General features: G+C 38.8%; 1 non-coding gene across 1 annotated transcript; it reads right to left on the bottom strand.

Moving 5' to 3' along the window:
• Nucleotides 1–3,324: 3,324 nt before the first annotated feature.
• Trnas-cga (transfer RNA serine (anticodon CGA)) lies at nt 3,325–3,399 on the bottom strand. Its single transcript has one exon. It is a non-coding gene; the product is annotated as a tRNA-Ser (tRNA).
• Nucleotides 3,400–5,286: the final 1,887 nt, after the last annotated feature.

Here is a 5,286-nt window from a genome sequence, read left to right on the forward strand (position 1 = left end):
GCAACAACAACAACAAAAATTATGCTCCTCACTTACTTTACCTCTTATCCACCAAAACCCCAATAATCATCAGCACCACATAATCTTAATACTTCAATAATACCTCTTACGTCGATACATATAAACCTTACCATCAGTATCATTCACCTTACCTCTTGTCCACCAAAACTCCAATAATCATCAACTTCACACAATCTCAATACCTCAATAATACCTCTTCGATACGTCGATACATATAAACCTTATCGCCATCAGTTCACTTCCATAACAACTATTTCCTCTAGTCAGTCTCCTCGAACAAGTACAGATAAAATTCTAGAGCAAACTTCAGTTCATCATCCCATACAATCCGAAGACACAATGTCCACACACAACCTCTGTGTAACCCATCTGACCCAAATCTTCTACTCATTATGAATTGTTGTTGTTGTTGTTGTTGTCTTCAGTCCTGAGACTGGTTTGATGCAGCTCTCCACGCTACTCTATCCTGTGCAAGCTGCTTCATCTCCCAGTACCTACTGCAACCTTCATCCTTCTGAATCTGCTTAGTGTACTCATCTCTCGGTCTCCCTCTACGATTTTTACCCTCCACGCTGCCCTCCAATGCTAAATTTGTGATCCCTTGATGCCTCAAAACATGTCCTACCAACCGATCCCTTCTTCTAGTCAAGTTGTGCCACAAACTTCTCTTCTCCCCAATCCTATTCAATACCTCCTCATTAGTTACGTGATCTATCCACCTTATCTTCAGTATTCTTCTGTAGCACCACATTTCGAAAGCTTCTATTCTCTTCTTGTCCAAACTAGTTATCGTCCATGTTTCACTTCCATACATGGCTACACTCCAAACAAATACTTTCAGAAACGACTTCCTGATACATAAATCTATATTCGATGTTAACAAATTTCTCTTCTTCAGAAACGCTTTCCTTGCCATTGCCAGTCTACATTTTATATCCTCTCTACTTCGACCATCATCAGTTATTTTACTTCCTAAATAGCAAAACTCCTTTACTACTTTAAGTGTCTCATTTCCTAATCTAATTCCCTCAGCATCACCCGATTTAATTTGACTACATTCCATTATCCTCGTTTTGCTTTTGTTAATGTTCATCTTATATCCTCCTTTCAAGACACTGTCCATTCCGTTCAACTGCTCTTCCAAGTCCTTTGCCGTCTCTGACAGAATTACAATGTCATCGGCGAACCTCAAAGTTTTTACTTCGTCTCCATGAATTTTAATACCTACTCCAAATTTTTCTTTTGTTTCCTTTACTGCCTGCTCAATATACAGATTGAATAACATCGGGGAGAGGCTACAACCCTGTCTCACTCCTTTCCCAACCACTGCTTCCCTTTCATGCCCCTCGACTCTTATTACTGCCATCTGGTTTCTGTACAAATTATAAATAGCCTTTCGCTCCCTGTATTTTACCCCTGCCACCTTTAGAATTTGAAAAAGAGTATTCCAGTCAACATTGTCAAAAGCTTTCTCTAAGTCTACAAATGCTAGAAACGTAGGTTTGCCTTTTCTTAATCTTTCTTCTAAGATAAGTCGTAAGGTCAGTATTGCCTCACGTGTTCCAACATTTCGACGGAATCCAAACTGATCCTCCCCGAGGTCTGCATCTACCAGTTTTTCCATTCGTCTGTAAAGAATTCGCGTTAGTATTTTGCAGCCGTGGCTTATTAAACTGATAGTTCGGTAATTTTCACATCTGTCAGCACCTGCTTTCTTTGGGATTGGAATTATTATATTCTTCTTGAAGTCTGAGGGTACTTCGCCTGTCTCATACATCTTGCTCACCAGCTGGTAGAGTTTTGTCATGACTGGCTCTCCCAAGGCCGTCAGTAGTTCTAATGGAATGTTGTCTACTCCCGGGGCCTTGTTTCGACTCAGGTCTTTCAGTGCTCTGTCAAACTCTTCACGCAGTATCGTATCTCCCATTTCGTCTTCATCTACATCCTCTTCTATTTCCATAATATTGTCCTCAAGTACATCGCCCTTGTATAAACCTTCTATATACTCCTTCCACCTTTCTGCCTTCCCTTCTTTGCTTAGAACTGGGCTGCCATCTGAGCTCTTGATATTCATACACGTGGTTCTCTTCCCTCCAAAGGTCTCTTTAATTTTCCTGTAGGCAGTATCTATCTTACCCCTAGTGAGGTAAGCTTCTACATCCTTACATTTGTCCTCTAGCCATCCCTGTTTAGCCATTTTGCACTTCCTGTCGATCTCATTTTTGAGACGTTTGTATTCCTTTTTGCCTGCTTCATTTACTGCATTTTTATATTTTCTCCTTTCATCAATTAAATTCAATATTTCTTCTGTTACCCAAGGATTTCTAGCAGCCCTCGTCTTTGTACCTACTTTATCCTCTGCTGCCTTCACTACTACATCCCTCAGAGCTACCCATTCTTCTTCTACTGTATTTCTTTCCCCTATTCCTGTCAATTGTTCCCTTATGCTCTCTCTGAAACTCTGTACAACCTCTGGTTCTTTCAGTTTATCCAGGTCCCATCTCATTAATTTCCCACATTTTTGCAGTTTCTTCAGTTTTAATCTACCATTATGAATTATAAAATACATTTTGGTTACCTTGTCCATCATTAAATAAAAGAAATGCATACATGACCTCTAACAGCCTTTAGTTTGAATAACTTTCAATAAGTAAGTACGAGTAGGGAGTGGGAATGATCGTAATATTTCACAGTGCGTACACCACTTCAAGAACCATGGCACAACAGAAGCAAACATGTGGAGTATTTCTTGTGTCAAGTGTCTTTTGTTATTTCAATTTCTCACGAAGAATGCAGTGTAATAACTGTCAATCGTCTAAACCTAGTGTTGGTATGTCATATCGTTAGCTTCCTTCCTATTAGCATAAATTTATACAGCTTCCATAAAACCTCCAGCTCATGTGACTTCAATGAAGTTTCTTGTACCAATGTCGTTCGTAGAATTATAGCAGTCCATTTTCTTATCTTAAAATATAAGGCACTGAGCGTAAGCAAAACATGCAATAGCGAATAAATGTACCAGTAGAGAACAGAATGTCAACAAGTGGATGTATCACAATCATTATAACGAGGCTCTGCCAAGCGAACAATCTATAATTAATACCATAGTGTGGCCTAAACTTCATGTTCGTACACCGTATATCAGCATTTCTATATACCAAATTAAAGAGTAGTTATGACAACAAAACATAAATGTGTAAATATGCAATCCATACGCAAAACAGCAAATATATACCAGAATGAGATTTTCACTCTGCAGCGGAGTGTGCGCTGATATGAAACTTCCTGGCAAATTGAAACTGTCTGCCCGACCGAGACTCGAACTCGGGACCTTTGCCTTTCGCGGACAAGTGCTCTACCAACTGAGCTACCGAAGCACTACTCACGCCCGGTACTCACAGCATCATATCAGCATAAGCAAATAAATGTTCATATGTAATCTTAATAAGTAAACATGAGGGCGCAAGCAGATAAATCACAAAGTATAACTTACATACATAACCATATCAGCACAATTTGTCAGGTGACAAATATAATTTAAATCAATAAGCACAGCAGGCACATAATAAAAAAAATGTGACATCACTGAAAAAGCAGTGCAGCCAAGCGATGCATAATATACATAATTAACAACCCTGTTCATTAATCAATCATTGTCAAAATCAGTTAACACAACGTATAAATCACGTAATCGCGAGCAGCAAATTACGTCTAAAGTACGTAGCTAAGTGGAAATATGTTTCCTGAAAAATAAACTCAATTAATAGTTACTTCTTTAGTTTATTACTTTCTTCTTCGAAATTACATTCTTCGTAAAATTTTCTCGATAGCAAGTCCTCTTAACGTCGGACACACACAGGATTTACCTGAAGTTCTTAAATATTTTATACAACTGTATCCTGAAAAATACTGAACGTTAATAACATAATTCATCAAGTCACTATAGCTTTATACTCAATCAGAGAAATTAGACTGTGTATTTCTTTACGGCTGTCAGTACATTCGCACTGAGCAGCGCTCGATCAGCTGTTGGTACGCGTGACGTAAGAAGTAATTGTTTGCGGTCAACGACTGCCTTGTGCGGCGCGCAGACTTCCCTGTTGCTTTGTGTATGTGCCGCCGCCGAAACACGGCGCGGTATCCTTGTACTCTCCGTGTGTTTACGTATAACTGTTAGTTTCTCAAAAGTATGTCATTCCACAAAAATTTTAACGTTCGATATATGATGTATTCCCTTAGAGCGCCGTGATTTAAGAGTTTCTACTTCGACAGTATCATCATGAATAATTTTGCTAATTCTATATGGACCGTTATAAAGCAGAAAAAATGTGTGACACAAGCCTTTTTCTTTGTGAGACAAACGATGAGACTTAATTAACACCTTTTGACCAACTGACAAGGTTTTTATACGACCAAGACGTTTAGCTGATTTCTCTCTTCTAGCAGGCGCAGATGCAATATTTTGTACAGCCAGATTGACAACTTCAGAATGCCGCAGTTTCCGTGAAGGCGGAGAAATGCGATTTGTCGGTGCTTTAATTTTTAATATCAATGTAGGCGGTAAGGAAGTTGAATCATAACGGAGTTCATTCAGAATGTTTTGAAAAATATGAAGATACTGATCCCACGTTCTGTAATTCTGATGACAATAAAGTCGACACAGTTTATTGATTTCCTTCATCCATCTCTCTGCACCGTTATATTGAGGGTGAAAAAGTGAAATGAAAATTGATTTAATCTTACGACACCGTAGAGTACGAAGCCAAATTTTAGAGCGAAACTGTGATCCATTATCTGATATAACCTTATTAACATGACACACTTCTTTAAGAAAACGTTGGATGAAAGCATTAGATACTGAACGAGCTGTTGCTTTGCGTAAAGGTGTAAAACACACATATTTTTATTTCAATTCCACTGCTACCAAAATGTACGCAAAATCATTAGTAGAACGAACCACTGAATAATACTCTTTGGCGCAACCTCTGGCGCTGTGACTCAGTGTAGCCACCTTTCAAAGTTTCCAGACGTAAAACGAGTTAGAGGGGTTTACACAATATTAATTTACTTCATGCTGTTTTTCTTTAAACATTTTCTGATTACAAATTGACAGTCATAGTAAATCCCTAGGGACAGTTTTCTTCACAACCGGAAACTCGATACTGGACAGGTAACGGGGGTCGTAAGGGAGTGGTGAATCTATGACTCTGGGTCCAAGCCATTAAAGTAGATTATTTTGTTTAATCTCCTCTCCACAGTCTGACT

Source organism: Schistocerca gregaria, chromosome 8 (assembly GCF_023897955.1).
Source record: "Schistocerca gregaria isolate iqSchGreg1 chromosome 8, iqSchGreg1.2, whole genome shotgun sequence".
Lineage (NCBI taxonomy): Eukaryota > Metazoa > Arthropoda > Insecta > Orthoptera > Acrididae > Schistocerca > Schistocerca gregaria.